The sequence below is a fragment of the Rhinoderma darwinii genome, chromosome 1 (genome assembly GCF_050947455.1).
Source record: "Rhinoderma darwinii isolate aRhiDar2 chromosome 1, aRhiDar2.hap1, whole genome shotgun sequence".
NCBI lineage: Eukaryota > Metazoa > Chordata > Amphibia > Anura > Rhinodermatidae > Rhinoderma > Rhinoderma darwinii.
Window position 1 is genome coordinate 262,658,752 of NC_134687.1, and position 22,827 is coordinate 262,681,578.

At 45.1% G+C, this 22,827-nt stretch overlaps 1 long non-coding RNA gene across 1 annotated transcript in view; it reads left to right on the plus strand.

Moving 5' to 3' along the window:
• LOC142760647 (uncharacterized) overlaps nt 1–22,827 on the plus strand; it is a 44,182-nt gene that overhangs the window by 5,174 nt on the left and 16,181 nt on the right. The gene's annotated exons all lie outside the window — the stretch shown is intronic.

Genomic DNA, 22,827 nt, shown 5'->3' on the forward strand with positions numbered 1-22,827 from the left:
GTCTGGCAGACGCCATACTACCGAACACGATACCCTCTCCATACAGGTAATGGGTTTCCCTACAGGATGTATACTTCTCTCATTCCCTCACCTAGCCACATCACCACCGGTATATTATGGTATGGTCCTGAGAGGTACTTTGACAATACCCCTCCATCTTCTAAAAATGTACCATTTCAATGTTGATTTTATATATGATCATCATTTACTGCAATGCTAGTGAATCTTGCTGCGTGCCATATTACTTGTGCCGTATTACTCATACCGATCCATCCAACGTATAACACTGTTAAACCAACGTATGCTTTGTGCCCTTACATACCATAGCTATACTATCTCTAGCTCTTTTGTGATGCTTCTATGTTAGAGTTTCATCAATGATGTCTAAATGATTTTTGTCATCGATCCATTTCCTTTGACACATGTACCTTTCTACCAATTTACGTCAGCATCAGCGAAGCATAACCTTATTATATGTACGTCTAAACAAATGTGTCCTTTATTAGCGGGCACGTCTTTGTCCATCTCTGCGCCTGGAAATCAAACCTACCCTGGTTATGAGCAGGAATAGGTTTGCGCTATAAATTGCGGCATTAAATTATAGTCAATTTCTCACTTACCCTCCATGACAGCACCATAGGAGGTAAGGGCAACGCCTCTAATTGGGACAAGAAACAACACAAGAGGTTAAATAGCCCCTTGCCACCTCCCTCCTAAGTGTTCTTTCCTGTCCCTATTGGGCATCAAGAGGTTGCTGCCGGCTGGGCTGGTGTCAGTCAGTTAGCCTACTTCAAAAATAAATCACCAGGAAGTGAGTGGTCGTGTCTCACCTCCTCTTATAAAACATTGCTCCCATCTTCCTTGAACTTGGGACTCCGTATCTTGCCTGCACCATGTCTGAGTCTGAGAAATCTGCCTCCAAACCCGATGTGGTGGAGCCTAGCGTGTTTCCCAACCCAGTAAGTATTCTGGTTATGGGAATATTTGTATGGGGATAAGTTACCTAACTAAATTCCTCCTTATTGTTGTTTCAGTGTGAGACATCTAGGATTTATTATTTATTTATTATTTATTTATTTCAGTTACTTATATAGCGCCAACATATTACGCAGCGCTGTACAGAGGTCCTCTTTTACTGTCCCCATTGGGGCTCACAATCTAAATTCCCTATTGGTATGTTTTTCGGGGTGTGGGAGGAAACGAGAGTACCTGGAGGAAACCCACGCAAACACAGGGAGAACATACAAACTCCATGCAGATGTTGTCCTTGGTTGGATTTGAACATGCCATATGTCACAAAAAGCTATCTTGTAATAACAAAAAGTCCCTATGCCATTCCTGCACAGAGAATATCATCAGGGAGGAGCAACCATCATTTATGAAAGAGATTAAAGGAATCGTCAAGCAGGAGATCCAATCTTCTTTGGCCTCTCCTCAGGCATTGTCACGAAGGGTCTGTGGACCCACTGGGCCGTACCACCTTGGCGGTAAGGCAGCTGGCCAAGAGGGCGCAGGTGAATGTCTATAGTTCGGATAAGTACCTGTGGCAGCTCAGACCGCAGCAGGGCAGGCTCGGCTTGGACTAGGCAGCAGGTAGACTTCAGGCGAGGTGAAGCAGGTCAGACGTGGAATACAGCACGACATGACTTTGGTACAGCACAGTGCTCGACCAGGATAGTATGGAATGCAAGGAACAGGAACTGGAACAGGTACAGGAAACAGGAACACACTAGGAGGCCATCACATAGACATACTAGGAAACATCAAAAAGCTCAGGCATAGAAGCAGGGGGCTGGACCCCTCTTATAATCGAGGGTACTCACGGGTCAAAGTTCATAAAAAGTCAGGAACGCGCGCTGCCCCTTTAAAAACGGGCATGAGCATGCGCGCGCACCCTACGGGATCCGGCTGAGGTGAGTGGAAGCTGGCGCTCCTCCTGAGGAGGGGGCTGGGGCCAGTGCTTGCCGACTCGTGGCTGCGGCTGTCAGGAGGGGATTGGAGCTGACAGCCCGCAGCCACAGACATTACAGGCATATTTGCCCTCTCAGCCCCCTCCCACACCTAAGAAAAGGAAAATTGTGGTAGAAGTGGACTCAGGGTCTGAAGGGGGTTGTTACCCAGGGGCGTAGCTAGGGGGGCAGGCGGGGCATGTACCCTGGGCGCAACTAGGTGGTAGCGAAGAGGGGGCGCCGCAGATCAGCTGAATGCTACTGATTGGCGCCCTGTATGTCGGACACCTGCAGCAGCAATCAGCTTTAGGAGGAGCCAGGAGATCACGCAGCGGCGTTCTGACTCTGGTCCACTCCCGTGCTGCACCCTCCCAGCATGTAGGGGGCACCACTGGGCTCTGCGTCTACTCTGTGCTCTTCACACACACAGAGTAAATAACAGCCGAGAAGCAGAGGAGGAAGCTCCGCCCACAGCCCGTCCTGCAAGAAACCTGTTATCCTGTCAGCAAGGATACATGGTGAGTGTCCATGTGTGTATATGTGTGTGTATACAGTATGTGTCTCTGTGTATACAGTATGTTTCTCTGTGTTTGTATGTGTATATGTTACAGAGTGGGTTTGTGTGTGTGTGTATATATGTGTGTGTAGTGTGTATACAGTATGTTTCTCTGTGTTTATATGTGTATATGTTACAGTGTGTGTGTGTGTATATATGTCTCTGCATGTGTTTATGTCTCGTTGTAAAAGTGTGTTCAATATTAACGTAGAACAGATAAAATGCAGATATATGTGCTGCCTCTATATCCCCTGCTGCCCCTTTATACCCTGCTGCCCCTAGATACCCTGTTGCCCCTATATACCCTGCTGCCCCTATATAGCCCCCTATATATCCTACTGCCACTTATATAACATGCTGCCCTTTATATACCCTGCTGTCCCTTATACACGCTGCTGCCCCTATATAACCTGCTAACCCTTATATACCCTGCTGACCCCTATATACGCTGCTGCCCCTTACATACTCTGCTGTCCTTATATATATATATATATATATATATATATATATGCCTCTGTGTGTGTGTGTGTTTTTATGTGTCTGTGGGTATAGTTCTCATTTACTACATTATTTGTACTCAGAGAGTTATCACTGTGTTATCAGCGGTGTTACATAGGACTGCAGGTAACATCTACTACATTATATGTACTCAGGGAATAATCACTATGTGTTATCTGTGGTGTTACATAGGACTGCAGGTAACACTACTACATTATCTGTACTCAGAGAGTTATCACTGTGTGGCGCAAAGTACAAAGGGGGAGTGTGGCGCTATTTACAAGGGGGGAGTGTGGCGCTATTTACAAAGGGGCAGTGGGCTGTGTGTGCCACTATCTACAAGGGGGGGAGTGTGCCGCTATTTACAAGGGGTGGAGTGTGCCGCTATCTACAAGGGGGGAAGCGGGCTGTGTGTGGCACTATCTACACGGGGGGCTGTTTGAAACACGAGCAAGTATAGGACACGTCGTGAGTTTTACGCAGCACACATACGCTGAGTGAAAATCACTGACAGTCTGAACAGCCCCATTCACTAACATAGGTCCGTGCGACGTGCGTGAAAATGACGCACATATCACGGACGTATAACACGTTCGTGTGAATAAGGCCTTACTTTTCAAATGAAAATGTGCAAGAACTTCAGGACCCAGCCTGTTTTGGCCTTCAGGACACAGCCGATTTTTTCAAATCGGACATGTGTTACTTTATGTGGTAATAACATGGGAATGCTTTTACCTATTTAAGCGATTCTGAGATTGTTTTCTCGTGACATGTTGTACTTTATGTAGTGAAAAAATTTGGTCGATAAATTCAATAATTATTTCTGACAAACACCAAAATTTAGCACAAATTAGCATTTTTCAAAATGTAAACTTATCTGCTTCTAAAACAGATAGTAATACCATGCAAAATAGTTACTAGTTAACATTTCCCATATGTCTACTTTATGTTTGCATCGTTTTTTGAACGTTCTTTTATTTTTCTAGGATGTTACAAGGCTTAGAACTTTAGCAGCAATTTCTCATATTTTAAAGAAAATTTCAAAAGGCCATTTTTTCAGGGACCAGTTCAGTTCTGAAGTGACTTTGAGGGCCTTATATATTAGAAAATCCCCAGAAGTCACCCTATTTTGAAAACTGCACCCCTCAAGCTATTCGAATCAGCATTCACAAAGTGTTTTAACCCTTTAGGCGTTTCACAGGAATTAAAGCAAAGTAGAGGTGAAATGTACAAATTTTTTTTTTTTTGCCAAAATTAATTTCTAATAAAAAAATTTTTGTAACACAGAAGGTTTTACCCAAGAAATGCAACTCAATACTTTATTGCCCAGATACTGCAGTTTTTAGAAGTATCCCACATGTGGCCCTAGTGCGCTGTAAGCCTGAAACACAGGCCTCAGAAGCAAAGGAGCACCCAGTCGATTTTGGGCATCCTTTTTTTTTAGAATATATTTTTGGCACCTTGTCAGGTTTGAAGAGGTCAAAACAGTGGAAACATCCCAAAAGTTACCCCATTTTGGAAACTACACCCCTCAAGGAATTTATCTAGGGGTATAATTAGCATTTTGACCACACAGGATTTTCGCTAAATATATAGGAATTAGTCTGTAAAAATTAAAATCTACTTTTTTTCTGAAAAAACATAGACATTTTTAATATTTATAAGGAATAATGAAGAAAATGCACCCCAACATTTGTAAAGCAATGTCTCCCGAATTCGGCAATATCCCATATGTGGTAATAAACTGCTGATTGGACCAACACCAGGGCTCAGAAGGGAAGGAGCGCCATTTGGATTTTGGAGCGCAGATTTTGCTAGAATGGTTTTCGGTGCCATGTCGCGTTTGCAACGCCCTGGAGGGACCAAAACAGTGGAAACCCCCCAAGTTACCCCATTTTGGAAACACCTCAAGGAATTTTTCTAGGGGTATAGTGAGCATTTAGACCCCACGGGTCTTTTGCAGAATTTATTAGAATTAGGCCGCGAAAATGAATATCACAATTTTTTTCTACTAAAATGTTGCATTTTCACAAGGGATAAAGGAGAAAAAACCAACCAATTTTTGTAAAGCAATTTCTCCCGAGTACAGAAATACCCCACATGGGGTCATACATTTTTTTCATTAGAAATGAATTAACCAATAGAGCAGTGTGAGTGCTTATTTCTTGCAGGAGGAGCTCTAGTTTCTATTGACACCATTTAAAGTGCCATAAAATGTACTGGGAAACTGTAAAAAATTATTTGCGGGCTGATATAGGAAAAAAATCTTATTCCATTTTTTTGGGTTTTCGTTTTTACAGCTTTCGCCGTGCGGTAAAAATGAAAACTTTACTTTATTCTGCGGCTCAATACAATTACGGTGATACCAAATTTGTATAGTTTTTTTTTATATTATACTACTTTTACAAAGGAAAATCTGTTTGTTAAAATAAAAATTGTTTTGTTTCACCATATTCTGAGAGCCGTAACTTTTTTATTTTTCGGTTGATTGAGCAGTGGGAGGTCTTATTTTTTGCGGGACGAGCTGTAGTTTTTATTGGTACCATTTTTTGGTACATAAAAACTGATCAAAAAGTTGTATTACATTTTTGTTTGAGAGCTAAAGTGACAAAAAAAACTGCGATTTTGGCAGTTTAAATTATTTACGTTTTTTACGGTGTTCACCGTGCGAGTTAAATAATGGTATATTGCAATAGTTCGGCCTTTTTTTGACGTAGCGATACCAATTTTGTTTATTTTTTTACATTACTTTAGAAGAAAAATGGGAAAAGGTGTTTTTTTTTTTTTAACTTTAAACTTTTTTCTTTCTCACTACTTATAACTTGAATTCTTCTACACATTTTATTTGTCCCCTTAGGGGACTTGAACCAGCGATCATTGGATCGCTGGTACAATATACTACAATACTAATGTATTACAGTATATTGTTATTTTTACAGGCTTCTGTAACCGCACGATCGCTGTTGCTGTCCGTTAGTCCTGGGTGTAAGCTGTAATACACAGCTGATACCCGCAGCGTATGGAGCGGGCTCAGCACGTACTTTTCATTGGTACCATTTTGGGGTACATGCAAATTTTTTGATCACTTTTTCTTAAATTTATTTGCAATCCGGGTGACCAAAAACAATCAATTCTGACAATATTTTTTAGTTTATTTTTTGCAGCATTCACCGTGTGCTATAAATGACAGTTTTACTTTATTTTGCGGGTCGGTACGATTACGGCTATACCATGTGTATATAGTTTTTTTAATGTTTTGCAGCGTTTGCGCAAAAAAACAAAACACTTTTTTATAAAATAATTTATGTTCTGTGTCACCATATTCTGAGAGCCGTAACTTTTTTATTTTTTACTCAAAAAAGCTGTGTAAGGGCTTGTTTTTGCGGGACGGGTTGTAGTTTTTATTGGTACTATTTTCGGGTACATGCGACTTTTTGATCACTTTTTATTCTCTATTTTGCGAGTGGTGGTGACCAAAAAATAGCGATTCTGTAATGGCAGGGGGGTAGGGAAACAGACAGTGAGCCCTAATCTACCCACCACTAAGTCCCTGCCTACTTGCAACGACCCGCCCTAGGCGACGGGGTACAACTGGGCGACGGTCCCTACGCTCAGTAGGTGCACGACAGACAAACAGACAAGGGGATATACTCTCTCATGGCTTCAAGTTCGAGACAAGAAAGGTTAAATATCCTACCCTTAGGGAGCTTAACTCCTGGTACTAAATCGATAGTGCAATCGTATTCTCTATGAGGAGGTAACTCTTCGGAGGCCTCCTTAGAGAAAACATCGGCAAAGTCCTGAACAAACTCAGGTAGCGTGTACACCTCCTCAGGGGGAGAAATAGAATTAACAGAAAAACATGACGTCAAGCATTCATTACCCCATTTGGTAAGCTCCCCAGTATTCCAGTCAAACGTGGGATTATGCAACTGCAGCCAGGGAAGGCCTAAAACCAAATCGGACGATAATCCCTGCATTAACAGTACAGAGCACTGCTCCAAATGCATGGAGCCAACAAGGAGTTCAAAAACAGGGGTATGCTGAGTAAAATAACCATTAGCAAGAGGAGTGGAGTCGATACCCACTACCAGGACAGGTTTAAGCAAATCAATCAAAGGCATAGCTAGAGACATAGAAAATTCCACAGACATGATATTAGCAGAAGACCCTGAATCCACGAAGGCACTGCCGGTAGCAGACCTACCACCAAAAGAGACCTGAAAGGGAAGCAAGATTTTATTACGTTTCATATTTACGGGAAATACCTGTGCGCCCAAGTGACCTCCCCGATGATCACTTAGGCGCGGAAGTTTTCCAGGTGCTTATTCTTACGCCTAGGACAGGTGTTCACTTGATGTTTGTCATCCCCACAATAGAAGCAGAGACCATTCTTCCTGCGGAACTTTCTACGTTGTCGGGGGGACACGGAGGCCCCGAGTTGCATAGGTACCTCCGAGTCTTCCGTGGAAGAGCGAAGCAACGGGACCTCGGGAGACATCATGGGGGAGTCAGAGGAGAAAACACAAAACCGTTCAAGTTGTCGTTCCCTGAGACGCCGGTCAAGTCGTACCGCTAAAGCCATAACCTGGTCTAAGGAGTCAGAACAGGGATAGCTAACTAGCAGGTCTTTCAGTCTTTCGTTCGACAGACCCAACCTAAACTGGCACCTTAAGGCAGGGTCATTCCACCGAGAAGCTACGCACCACTTCCTAAAGTCAGAGCAATACTCCTCCACAGGTCTCTTACCCTGACGTAAGGTCACCAGCTGACTCTCGGCAAAGGCAGTCCTGTCAGTCTCGTCATAAATGAGTCCGAGAGCAGAAAAGAAACGGTCAACGGAGGAAAGTTCAGGGGCGTCAAGAGCCAGGGAGAAGGCCCATTCTTGGGGCCCTTCCTGGAGCCGGGACATAATTATACCCACCCGCTGGCTCTCAGAACCTGAGGAGTGGGGCTTTAAGCGAAAGTAGAGCTTACAACTCTCCCGAAAGGAGAGAAAAGTCCTCCGGTCCCCTGAGAACCGGTCAAGCAACTTGAGGTGGGGTTCAAGAGGTGAGGTGAGGGGTACTACCATGGCAGTGTCACGCTGGTTGACCCTCTGAGCCAGGGTCTCTCCCTGGACCTGTAGGGAGAGACCCTGCATTTTCTGAGCCAGGGTCTCAAGGGGGTCCATAATAGAGTGAGGGACCAGGGTAACCTAGGTATATGGGCTTGTGATTATGTAATGGCAGGGGGGTAGAGAAAAAGACAGTGAGCCCTAATCTACCCACCACTAAGTCCCTGCCTACTTGCAACGACCAGCCCTAGGCGACGGGGTACAACTGGGCGACGGTCCCTACGTTCAGTAGGTGCACGACAGACAAGGGGACACAAGCAAAGGGAAATGGGGCAGTTGCCCACGGCAACACCGTGAGCAACAAGAGAGGTGAACGAGCCGAGTCAAACCAGGAATGTACGAGGTACCAAACGCAGAGCAGGAGAGTAGTCAGTAAGCCGGGGTCAGTATGAAGCAAGGTCAAATAGCTAGGAGCTACAGCAAGGCCAGGAAACCACACGAGAAGAATCACAAGCAAAGGAGGAACAGGAAAGGCAGGTATAAATAGACAGAGGGCGGGAGCTAGCTCCGTCTGGCCAGGCTGCGATAGGCTCTCCCGCTCCTAAGCCTGCCATCCTGAGTGGTGGAAGATGGAGTCAGTCTCAGAGACATAGAACCAGGTGCAGACTGATTACCCATGGGCGTATACACAGAAGTTGTGCCTGGCAGATCCTTTACAGATTCTGGTGTAGTTTTTTATTGATTTTATTTTGGAATGTTTATCATGCGGGAAAAATAACATTATAGTTTTATAGTTGGGGTCGTTACGAACGCGGTGATACCAGATATGTGTACTTTTTTTTAATGTGTTAATTTCTTTCCTATAATGAAAGTCTTATTATAGGAAAAAAAGCATTTTTTGTTTATATAACTTATAACTTATATTTTTACACCTTTTTTAAAACATTTTTATTACTTTTTTTTAACTTTTTTTACTTGTCCCACTAGGGGACATTTAGACTTACAGCTTTGATCGCTGCTAGAGTACATTACACTACCTACGTAGTGTAATGCATTCTGTCATTGTGAGGTGACAGTCACACTGACAGGAAGCCTCGGAGGACCGGCCTGGAGGCTGCTCCTCCAAGGCTTCCGTACATGGCAACCCGGAGGCCATTGTCTGGCCTCCAATTGCCACGACAAGCATCGGCAGCCCCCACAATCACTTCGTGGGGGCTGCCGATATGCTTCAAACCCCTTAAATGCGGCGATTGCAATCTGTCGCCGGATTTATGGGGTTAATTGGCAAAATCAGCGGCGATGGTCCGCTGACCGGCAAGACTGGAGTGTCAGCTGTCGGGGACAGCTGACATCCCGGTTCCCGGACACTGTCCGTTAAGACAGTGTGCGCCGGGAACTGCTCCGCAACTGTACGTCCTGATGCAGGAAGCAAGCCCTCTGCAGGACGTACAGTTGCAGCGCAGCGTGTGAAGAGGTTAATTCAGTAAGAAGCACTATGGGGGTAGAAGAGACTCGTACAATCCAGGACGAAAGGTTTGCTGGACTACAGTCAAAAAAGAAACTAAGCTTTCCCATCCATGAAAATCTTCAAGGACTCATTGAAGATGAATGGAAATTTCCTGAAAAACAGGTCTCTTGGCCAGCGGAAATAAAAGATAGATATTCACTGGATGAAGACACATTAAAATGGATGGAAGTTCCAAAAATTTACATCCAGGTTGCCAAAGTGGGGGAAAAAGACTATCCTACCCTTCGAAGGTTCTTCACAATTAAAGGACCCACTAGATAGAAAGGCTGACAGTCTATTAAAAAAGTAATGGGAAGCTTCTTCGGTCTTACTACAAGTAAATATAGGGGCGACCTGCATCGCAAGATCCATCTATAGATGGTTAGATCAGTTAGCTGTTCACCTAAAAGAAGGGACCCCTAGAGAGAACATAATTGCTTTCATTCTGTTACTAGCTAAGGCAACAGGGTTTCTAGTGGACGCTTCCGCTGAATCCATCAGGATTGCTTCTAGAACAGGAGTGCTTTCTAATACAACAAGAAGAGCCCTCTGGCTAAAAATCTGGACATGGGACCCTCTGTTAAAAACAAAACTATGTGCTATCCCCTTCCAAGGGGAATATGTGTTTGGGCCGAACCTAGATGACATGTTGGAAAAGGCTTAAGATAAAACGAAGACATTTCCGGAACCTAAAGTTCCAAAGAAAAACCAGTCCATTCGTCCCTTTCGTGGTCAGTCACAAAATTATAGAGGGAAAGGCAAAACCGGTAGAAGGTGGAAAAGGTAAAAATATCTTCCTTAACCAAAATAGACCATACCATGATAAACAATGATGCCAAGATTGTGGGGGGAAGAATCTCAGACCACCTAGTCCAGTGGAAGGTCATAAAAAAACTGTGGATTCTTTCTTCTATAGAGGAAGGGTTCAAAATAGAATTTATCTCCTATCCCCCCAGAAATATGGTTGTCACATCCCTTCAAGATTCTTCACAAAGAATAGCGATGAGAAGGTCTTCAAAAATGATTAGCACAGGAAGTTATTTCCCGTGACCCTCCAATAGAAAGAGGGTTAGGTCACTACTCCCACCTCTTTTTAGTCAAGAAACCCAATTCATCCTACAGGATAATCATAAATCTCAAACCCTTAACCACTTAATGACCAGACTATTTTAAACCTTTATGACCAAGCTATTTTTTAAGTTTTTCCATCGTCGCATTCCAAGAGCTATAACTTTTTTGCGTCGACTTAGCTGTATAAGGTCTTGTTTTTTGCGGGACAAGTTGTAATTTTTAATAGCACCATTTTAGGGTACATATAATTTATTGGATTAACTTTTATGAACCTTTTTTTGGGGGGGGAATAGAAAAAAAACAAATTTCACGTCCTAAATCTACACCATTTACCGTGTGGTATAAATAACAGAATAACTTTATTCAGCGGGTTGTTACGATTGCAACTACACCAAATTTGTTTCGATTTGATATGTTTTACTACTTTTATACAGTAAAAACGATTTTTTTTTTCAAAATGATTTGTTTCTGTGTCTCCATATTTGAAGAGCAATAGCTTTTTTTATTTTTCCGCTGATGCAGTTGTATGAGGGCTTTTTTTTTGCGGGACGACTTGTAGTTTTTATTGGTACCATTTTGGAGTAGATGCGACTTTTTGATAATTTTTTAATCACATTTTTTTTAAGGCAGGATTCAGAGAAAACAGCAATTTTTCCATTGTTTTTTATATTATTTTTCACAGCGTTCACCGTGCGGGTTAAATAATGTAAAAACTTTATAGTTGGGGTCGTTACGGACGCGGCAATATCAAATATGTGTACGTTTTTTACTTTATTTTGTTTTTTAATAGTAAAGCATTTTGTAAGGGGAAATAGTGGGTTTTTCATTTTTTTCACCTTTTTTTTTTTATTAACTTTATTAAACTTTGTTTTTTACATGTTTACTAGTCCCGCTAGTATGAAATGTTAAATACTTTTGTGTCAAAAAAGACAAAAGTATAATAGGTATGATACCTTTATTGGCTAACCATAAAAGTTCTTTATGCAAGCTTTCAGAGCACAGAGGCTCCTTCTTCAGGCAGTTTACAAATAAATGACTTAGAAAAAAGCACAACATTTAGATGTTACACAAAGACAATTAGTACATGAGGTGATACATCATTAAGATAAGTCGGGGCGAACTTTAATATGTGATCGCTTTTATAATACACTGAAATACTTTTGTATTGCAGTGTATTACTACCTGTCCGTTTAAAACGGACAGGCATCTGCTAGGCCATGCCTCTGGCATGACCTAGCAGGCATTCACTGCAGGCAGACCTGGGGGCCTTTATTAGGCCCCCCGCTGCCATCGGAGACACAGACACTCGGCAATCTTATCGCCGGGTGTCGGTGGGATAGAGAATCTCTCCAAAACAACTCAGATGCGGCCCTCGCTATTGAGCGCCGCATCTGAGGAGTTAAACGGGTGAAATCGATACTGATATCGATCTCACCCGTTCGAGCAGGGATGCCCCCAGCCCTCAGCTACTTCTGGTAGCTGAGAGCAGGGAGATTTAACGGCTCCCTGCTCTGTTTATTTATTCTGATGCTGCACCGTGAAAAGGCGTATGCATCAGAATAAAGCCCATTAGTGGCCGCCGTGAAAAGGCGTATTGGCGGTCACTAACAGATTAAACAGATTTATAGCTTACAACAAATTCAAAATGGAATCTATTAAATCATCAATACCTCTAATAGGTCAAGATTTTATGATGGCTACAATAGACCTACAGGATGCCTACTATCACATCCCTATCCATCAGAAATATCAAAAATTCCTAAGGTTCGCCATACTGGAAAATCAAAAAGTAGTGCATTACCAGTTCAGGGCCCTCCCATTTGGGATATCATCAGCTCCCAGAATATTCTCAAAAGTGATGGTGGAGATAACGGCCTTTCTCAGGCTTGAAGGTATTCAGATCATTCCTTATTTAGATGACCTTCTCTTAGTCGCACCCGATGCTACTTGCCTAAAAAATCACATCGTCCAGACACAGCAGATCCTACAGAGTCTGGGTTGGTTTATAAATATAAAAAAATCAGACCTGTTCTCTTCAAAAAGGAAAATTTTTCCAGAGATTTAATAGCTAAGACATCAGGGAGGCACCAGACCTAACCTACAGATTCAAGCCGGCCAAATATTTTCTTCGGCAGAGCCTCGGATATTATCCCTCTCAGCTCTCCACCTCAAAGGTTCCTCCAACATCCCGGCAGATTTCTTAAGTCGGAAGGACTTAGATCCAACCGAGTGGTGCCTAAAACAAGAAGGCTACATACACATAACCCAAAAATGGGGATCTCTGGAAGTGGACTTATTCGCAAATCAGAAAAACAATTTTTTTTCCAAGGGAAAATAATTTATGGGTAGATGCATTGGTTCACAATTGAAGATTCCAACTGGCTTCTGCTTTTCCTCCGATTCCCTTAATACCAAAGACCTTACAAAAGATCGGGTTAGGGAAAACAAAGGTGATATTAATTGCACCCCTCTGTCCAAAAAGGGCCTGGTTTGGACTATTAAACAGTCTAAAAATAGCAGAACCATGGATACTACCAATATGTCAGGATCTCCTACATTAGGGACTAATCCTATATACAGACCCTCAAAAGCTTCAACTAGCAGCTTGGCTTCTGAAGCCCCCATCCTAAAATCAAAAGGATTGTCTGAAGCAATAATAAATACGCTACAAATGAGTAGAAAAGAAGTGACAATGCAATCTATTACAAAGTTTGGAAACAATTCCTGGTGTGGGTGTCACGAAGGGTCTGTGGACCCATTGGGCCGTACCGTCTTGGCGGTAAGGCAGCTGCCCAACAGGGCGCAGGGCAATGTCACTAGTTCGTATAGGGTGCCTGTGGCAGCTCGGACAGTAGCAAAGCAGGCTCGGCTTGGACCAGGCAGCTGGAAGTCGTCAGGCGAGGTGAAGCAGGTCAGACGGGAAAACAGCATGACACGATTTTGGCACAACACAGTGCTCGACCAGGATGGTATGGAAATGAAGGAACAGTAACTAGGACTGGTACAGGAACAGGAAACACACTAGGAGGCCATCACATAGACAAACTAGGGAACACAACAACGCTCAGGCATAGAAGCAGGGGGCTGGACCCCTCTTATAGTCCAGGGTACTCACGGGTTAAGGTTCATCAGAATGTCCGGTGCGCGCTGCCCCTTTAAGAGCGGGCACAAGCGTGCACGCGCACCCTACGGGATGCGGCTGAGGTGAGTGGACGTGAGCGCTCCTCCTGAGGAGGAGGCTGGGGCCAGTGCTTGCCGACTTGTGGCTGCGGCTGTGAGGGGGAGGCTGGAGCTGACAGCCCGCAGCCTCGGACATTACAGTATCCCCCCTCTTACGCGCCCTCTTCTTGGGACCAGAGCGAGAGAGAAATTTCTTCAGAAGAGCAGGGGCGTTGAGGTTCTCCTCTGGCTCCCAAAACCTTTCTTCAGGACCAAACCCCCTCCAATCGACCAAATAAAACGTCTTTCCTCTCACTTTCTTGGTGTCCAAGATCTCCTTGACCTCAAAGATGTTCGAAGGGCCGCTGGAGGCAACCGCAGGGCTGGGAGTCTTGGTGTAGCAGTTCAGGACCACCGGCTTTAGGAGGGATACATGGAAGGAGTTGGGGATCTTGAGGGTAGGAGGCAGCCGAAACTTGTAGGCGACAGGGTTGATCTGCTGCAGGATCTCGAATGGTCCGAGGAACCTGGGGGCAAATTTGCATAACGGCACCCTCAGTCGGATATCCCTGGACGACAGCCAGACCTTAGTGCCGGGAAGAAACCAAGGAGGCTCTCTTCTCCTTGTGTTAGCCTTCCGTTTCATGCGGTCCACTGCCATTAGGATGGAGGATCGTGTCTGCTGCCAGATCTGCAAAAAGTCTTTAAATGTGGAGTCAGCTGCTGGCACCTCTGAAGTATCCGTCACCGGGAGAGGAATTACTGGGTGCTGACCGTAGACCATGCAGAACGGTGTATTCCTGGTAGACTCGCTGGTGTGATTATTGTAAAAGAACTCCGCCCACGGAAGCAGCTGCACCCAGTCATCATGCTGCTTGGAGATGAAGTGGCGTAGGTAGTTCTCCAAAATCTGGTTGATCCTCTCGACCTGACCATTAGACTGAGGATGGTAGGCTGAGGAAATGTCCAACTTCACGCCAAGAAGTCTGCAGAGGGCTCTCCAGAACCTCGAGGTAAACTGAACCCCCCGATCAGACACAATATGCTGCGGCAAACCGTGCAGGCGGAAGATGTGTTGGATAAACAACTTGGCCATCTGAGGAGCAGAAGGAAGACCGGTCAGAGGAACGAAGTGGGCCATCTTCGAAAATCGGTCCACCACCACCCAGACAGCACTGCATCCAGCAGAGAGAGGCAGGCCCGTGATAAAGTCCATAGCTATATGCTGCCAGGGAGCATTGGGCACAGACAATGGCTGGAGCAGACCAGCAGGTCTGGAGTGAGCGGCCTTGTTGGCTGCACATACAAAACAGGAAGAAACAAAGTCCATAATGTCCTTGGGCAGTGTGGGCCACCAGAAATGACGAGCAATCAGAGCCCGGGTCTTACGGGCCCCCACGTGACCTGTCAGTCTAGAGGAGTGTCCCCAGCGGAGGATTCTACCACGATCAGCCAGGCGCACAAAAGTCCTCCCTGGAGGAATGTCCCCAACTTGCAGGGGATTGACAGAGGTAATGCAAGACGGATCAATAATATTCGGAGGAATCTCCAAGGTGTCTTCCGTCTCAAAAGACCTGGACAAGGAAGCGGCCCTCACATTCTTGTTGGCCGGGCGATTATGGAGCTCAAACTGGAACCTTGTAAAGAACAGTGACCACTTGGCCTGACGAGGGTTCAGCCGTTGGGCCGTCTGGAGGTAGCTCAGATTCCTGTGGTCTGTAAAAATCAGGATCGGATGGGCTGCGCCCTCTAATAGATGTCTCCATTCTTCCAGGGCCAATATGATGGCCAGTAACTCCCGATCCCCAATCGAGTAGTTGCGTTCTGCGGAAGAGAAGAGTTTAGAGAAGTATCCACATACCCTTGACTTGCCCTTGGGACCTCTCTGGAACAGGAGTGCACCAGCACCAACAGAGGACGCGTCCACCTCCAATGAGAGAGACATCCGGATGATGGAGGATAGAGGCTGATGTGAAGGCACTCTTCAGGCTATTGAATGCAGACCCTGCCTCGGGAGTTCACACCTTGGTGTTCATACCCTTCTTAGTAAGGTTAGAGATGGGAGAAGTAAGTGAGGAGTAGTTTGGAATAAACTGCCTGTAAAAATTAGCGAATCCCAAAAGGCGCTGTATGGCCCTCAAGCCCTGAGGGCGTGGCCACTCCAGGACAGACTTTACCTATTCAGGATCCATCTCGAGACCTCGATTCGAGACGATGTAGCCCAGGAAGGGTAGAGCATCTCTGTCAAACACGCACTTCTCCAACTTGGCATATAGACGATTCTCCCTTAACCGTAGCAGAACTTGACGGACATGTCTCTGGTGCGTTATAGGATCTGGAGAAAAAAATCAAGATGTCATCAAGGTAGACTACAACACAAACATAGAGGAGGTCACGGAAAATGGCATTCACAAACTCCTGGAAGACCGCGGGAGCATTACATAGGCCGAAGGGCATTACTAGATACTCATAGTGTCCATCACGGGTGTTAAATGCCATCTTCCATTCATCACCCTGGCGAATCCGGACTAGGTTGTAAGCCCCACGCAGGTCTAGTTTAGAAAAAAAATTTGCACCATGTATACGATCAAACAGTTCAGAGATCAGTGGCAATGGATATTTATTCTTCACCGTGATTTGGTTGAGACCACGGTAGTCGATGCAAGGACGAAGAGAGCTATCTTTCTTTTTGACAAAGAAGAACCCGGCTCCTGCCAGGGAAGAAGACTTTCGTATAAAGCCCCTCTCCAAGTTCTTATTCACATAGGCGGACATGGACAGAGTCTCTGGCAAGGAGAGAGGATATACCCTGCCACGGGGAAGGGATGCACCAGGAATCAGTTCAATAGGGCAGTCATACGCCCGATGTGGGGGCAATGTCTCCGCCTCCCTCTTGCTGAAGACGTCCGAAAATGCAGCATAATGACTCGGCAATCCTGCCAATGACCGAGGCAGCGAAGGCTGAGCCGAACGAATCCGCACCAGGCAGCGACCTTGACACTCAGGGCCCCACTGGAGAACCTCTCCAGAATTCCAGGACTAGGGCTTGCAGTCGGAGCCAAGGCAGACCCAGCAACACAGGGTCAACAGCTTTGAACAGGACAAAGAAAGACAAAAGTTCGGAGTGAAGGACTCCCACTTGGAGCCTCAGCGGCTTGGTCACAGCGATAACAGGGTCTGGCAGGGGTAGTCCATTCACTGAGGAAACTGTCAACGGCCTCTCAAGAGGGGTGGCAGGCAATTGCAGAAGGTCCACCAGATCTCTGCGGATGAAATTAGCAGCGGATCCAGAGTCCAGCTACGCAGATACCTGATGCGTTCTCTCACCGGGCACTATGGTCACAGGTATGGACAATTTAGGCGGAAGTCCATCTTTACCCAAGGTTGTCACTCCTAGCAACCCTAGGTTTTGGGATTTTTGGCACAAGATGGCCATCGAGACCGCAATAAAGACAGAGTCCAGATGTGCGTCTGCGTTGTCTCTCTTTGGTAGATAACTTATACTGGTCCCTTATCACAGACTCCTTAGGAGGATCGACATCTGAGGACAGCAGGGGTTGCTGCAAAGTAGGAGCCAGAGTAGGAAGGGTTCCCTACCGTCGAACCTCTTGGAGGCGTTCACGGATTCGTATATCAATCCGGGCAGACAGAAGGATGAGGTCATCCAGGGTAGACGGCAGATCACTGGCGGCAAGTTCGTCCTTAATTCTGGAAGATAGTCCATGCCAGAATGCAGCCGCCAGAGCCTCATTGTTCCATAACATCTCTCCCGTCAGGGTGCTGAAGAGGATGGCATACTCACTCACGGAGGTGTCTCCTTGACGTAGGTTAATCAAAGAGGCCGCTGCAGATGAGACCCGTCCAGGCTCCTCAAATACCATGTGAAAAGTCCGGAGGAAGGTAGGGAAGTCATGAGTCTCTGGTCCCTGTCTCTCCCAGATAGGGTTCGCCCATGCAAGAGCCTTGCCAATGAGGAGAGAGATGATAAAAGTGACCCTGGCACTATCAGACGAAAATATCCTCGCATACAGGCAGAAGTGGATCTGGCATTGATTAAGAAAACGACGACAGGTCCTTGCTTCTCCATCATAGCGGTCAGAAAGTGGCAAAGAAACACGTGGGTCAATACCGCCAATAGGTGTAGTCTGAGGATCAATATTGCCAGGAGGTGTAGTAGGAGGAACAATATTGCCAGGAGATGTAGTAGGAGGAACAGCAGCTTGTGCCTTCTGCCGACGTGCAAGAATGTTCAATGCCTGGAGGAATTGGTCTTGTCGAGACCAGAGGTCAAGCATATCCGCCCGCATCTCTTGAGACGTCGTCATAGTCTTGAGTCGACCAGCGGGGTCCATGGCCTGAGCGTACTGTCACGAAGGGTCTGTGGACCCACTGGGCCGTACTGCCTTGGCGATAAGGCAGCAGGCCAACAGGGCGCAGGGCAATGACAATAGTTCGTATAGGGTACCTGTGGCAGCTCGGACAGTAGCAAAGCAGGCTCGGCTTGGACCAGGCAGCAGGAAGACGTCAGGCGAGGTGAAGCAAGTCAGACGTGGAAACAGCACGACACGACTTTGGCACAACACAGTGCTCGACCAGGATGGTATGGAAATGAAGGAACAGTAACTGGGACAGGTACAGGAACAGGAAACACACTAGGAGGCCATCACATAGACAAACTAGGGAACACAACAACGCTCAGACATAGAAGCAGCGGGCTGGACCCCTCTTATAGTCCAGGGTACTCACCCGATCCGGCCGAGGTGAGTGGACGCAAGTGCTGGCGTCTCCTGAGGAGGAGGCTGGGGCCAGCGCTTGCCGACTCGTGGCTGTGGCTGTCAGGGGGTGGTTGGAGCTGACAGCCAGCAGCCACGGACATTACAGTGGGGATGAGAAACCAAATATTATTCATCCCAACATAACAAAAATTCTGGACTTCAGAAGTGGTATCAGAATTTCACATGTCCCAGGACATTGTACTTCCATCTTTCTGTCAAAATCCTAAGAATAAAAAGGAAGAGAAGTTCCACTCAATAGACGTACGCAAAACTATACTAAAATACTTAGGCTGGATTCACACAAGCACATTTCGTCCGTAATGGACGGAACGTATTTCGGCCGGAAGTCCCGGACCGAACACAGTCCAGGGAGCCGGGCTCCTAGCATCATAGTTATGTACGATGCTAGGAGTCCCTGCCTCTCCATGGAACTACTGTCCCGTACTGAAAACATGATTACAGTACGGGACAGTTGTCCGGCAGCGAAATACGTTCCGTCCATTACGGATTTAATGTGCTCGTGTGAATCCAGCCTTAGAAATGACAGATTCTTGTATGACATATCAAACTCTCTTTATCCAGTTCTGGGGGTCGAATAAAGGCAAATATAGCTTCCAAAACTACCATTACAAAATGGATTAAGAAAGCAATCCTAGAAATTTATCAGATCCAAAATCTTAATCCCCCAGAAAATCTAAAAGCGCGCTCCACAAGAGCAATGTCTGTATCTTGGGTGGAAAGAGGCGATGCTGCCTTGGACCAGATCTGCAAAGCAGCTACCTGGTTTTCCGCCAATACATTCACTAACCACTACAGACTTAATTTTGCTTCTGTTGAAGATCTTTCCTTTTGGCAGGACGGTTCTTCACGCCATAGCCCCCCCCCCCCCTTAATAAGTTTTAATTTGTTAACTCTCATGTGGTGCTGTCATGGAGGGTAAGTGAGAAAATAGAATTAGACTTACAGGTAATCCTGTTTCTATGAAACCCTCAATGACAGCACCCTGAGTTTCCCCCACCTATTATTATTTACAAGTAATCAATGTGATTATGAAGGAATAAGTATGTTGAATCAATATGCCATATGGTAATTTGAAATACACTGAGGAAGGAGGCGGGAAGGGGCTATTTAATCTCTTGTGGTGTTTCATGTCCCAATTAGAGGCGGAGCCCTTACCTCCTATGGTGCTGTCATGGAGGGTTTCATAGAAACCGAATTACCGGTAATTATATTTCTAATTTGTTTAATTAAAGGGGTTTTCCCATAAGGGACATTTATGACCTATCCAAAGGATGGGGCCCCTAAACCCCGTTCTAGCTTTCTGCGTTCCTGCTGATGCTTGAGATTTCCGACCATGAAGAAGAAAATAGGGTAGCTCGCTGAACTATGCTGTTTCCGTAACTCCCATAGAAGTGAATGGAGGTTACGGAAACAGCATGCAAGCTACGCTGAAATGACAAGTGTTAACGGGAACTCAGAAAAGTAGAACAGGGTTTAAGGGGCCCCATTCTAGAAATAGGTGCGGGTCCCAGAGGTGGATCTTGAGAAAGATCCCATTGAGTTGGTTTGAAACGTTGCTGGGGTGAATAAAACACACCACTTTATTTATTCACAATCTGGAGTGTTGCCTCTATTATTTTTGTCTGACGTTTTCTGTGAATATGTCATAAATGTCCCTGATAGGAAAACCCCTTTAAGTCCAGCCAAGTCACACATAACGTAAATACTGCGGATTTTCCACAACGAATTTGGTTGTGGAAAATCTGCAGCATTAGGCTGGGTTCACACAACCTATTTTCAGACGTATACGAGGCGTTTTTTGCCTCGTTTTACGTCTGAAAATACGTCTCAAATACGTTGTCAAACATCTGCCCATTACTTTCTATGGGTATAACGCTGTATTGTTCCCACGACGCATAATTTTACGGCAATTACGACGCGTAAAATTACGCCTCGTAAAAAGAAGTGCAGGACACTTCTTTGGACGTTTTTGGAGCTGTTTTCTCATAGACTCCAATGAAAACAGCTCCAAAAACGGACGTAAAAAACGGCGCGAAAAATGCGAGTTGCTCAAAAAACGTCTGAAAAACAGGGGCTGTTTTCCCTTGAAAACAGCTCTGTATTTTCAGACGTTTTTGGTCACTACGTGTGCACATACCCTTAAACAGTAGCAAATCTCATCCACACGCTGCGTAAATGCTGAGCGGAAAAAACGCTAAGAAATTGACCTGCAGTGCGGTTTTTTAGTCCGCAGCATGTCAATTGTATTTGTGTAATCGCTTATTTGTTTTGCGAGTTTTCAATTCCGCCGCAAAAACCACAACTCAAATTAAATCTTATACTTACCCAGAATTCTGGGTTTCTTCATCCAGGCTGGCCTCCTGGGATGACATTTCATCCCATCTGGCCGCTGCAGCCAATTACAGGCTGCAGCGGTCACAGTGAGTGAAACGTCAACCCAGGACGCCAGCCTGAAGGATGGCAGAGGGATGCGTTTACTGTGGCTATGTAAGTATCAAACTTTTGTTTTTCTACGTACAGTTTTCCACAGTGGACATTCCGGACAAAAAACTGCACCACAATTTTGTGTGGTTTTTCAACCGGAATTCCCTGCGGCGCACAGGGCGGATACGCTGTCTGATTTTACGCAGCATATCCGCCCTGTGTGAACATACCCTTAATGTATTAAAAGCCGCAATTATTTATTTATATTTTGTAAATTGCGACTTTTCTACGCCCCCTATGTAAACAGAAGTACTTGAATTGGAGGGTTATTTTTCCAGAAAAGCTAACCAGACTAATTGTTAGTGCAAGGGAAATATCTTTCATCTGTAAATCTGGTGCTTTTACAGCACAGGGGTTAAAGGGGTTTTCCCATCTTGGACATTTATGGCATATCCACAGGATATATTTAGGAAATGTACAGCACTCCGATAAATGGTGGGGCTCGAGTAGGACTCCACTCCTTGACAATATAAATACAAGAACTCGGCACTCAGGTACGTGGTGAAACAAGTTGTGATTCTTAGGGTAAGTTCACACTGAGTTTTTTGACGTGGAAACCGCGTGGGAAAAAACTTGCCAAAAAACTGCCGAAAATGCCTCCCATTGCTTTCAATGGGAGGTGGAGCCGTTTTTTTCCCAAGAATGAAAAAACCATCTTGGGGGAAAAAGAAGCGACATTCCCTATCTTTGGGCGTTTACGTCTCTGACCTCCCATTGACATCAATGGGAGGCAGAGAAAGCATACTTCGCAAGGTTTTTTGCCTGTGACTCAATGACCGCGGGCGAAAAATGCAGCGAAAATTGGCGTGCAGGCAGAGCAAAATCTGCCTCAAAATTCCAAACGGAATTTTGAGACAGATTTTCTGCCTGCAAAAAACTCAGTCAGAACCCAGCCTTAGGGTATGTTCACACGCAGTGATCAAAAACGTCTGAAAATACGGAGCTGTTTTCAGGCGAAAACAGCTCCTGATATTCAGACGTTTTTTTTAACAACTCGCGTTTTTCGCTGCGTTTTTTACGGCCGTTTTTGGAGCTGTTTTCAATGGAGTCAATGAAAAACGCCTCCAAAAACGTCCCAGGAAGTGTCCTGCACTTCTTTTGACGAGCCGTCATTTTACGCGCCGTATTTTGACAGCGACACGTAAAATAAAGGCTCGTGGGAACAGAACATCGTAATTTCCATTGAAAGCAACTGGCAGATGTTTGTAGGCGTATTAGGGGCGTTTTTTCAGGCGTAGTTAGAGACGTAAAACGCCCGAATTACGTCTGAAACCACTGCGTGTGAACATACCCTTATTATGCAATCCACATATTTATAAATGTTTTCAGCTACATCAGGCCTTCTTCAGGTATTTCTATACAAAACAGAAAAATAATATAATAATATAACAACGTCATTATGTTACATTGTGATATGTAAGAATAAAAATCAGCGCTATACAAAAATATGCATTCAAAGCAAAATCAAGCAAAATGGTGTATACACATCACCATAGAGTATTTGTAACCTTTCACTCCTATTCAATTATGTTATGACTCACATATAATACACATATTGTAGTATCAACTGTGACATATATATACCCACTATTTCAAGTACAGCAACCACAAATGGCAATTAACTCGCTTTATTCTATCAAGTGCTAAAAAAAACTTGTCCACATATCCTAGCATTTATCATAAACCACAGGATATGCCATAAATGTCCTTAGATGTGGGTCCCAGAGGTACCCGCACCTATCTCTAGAACG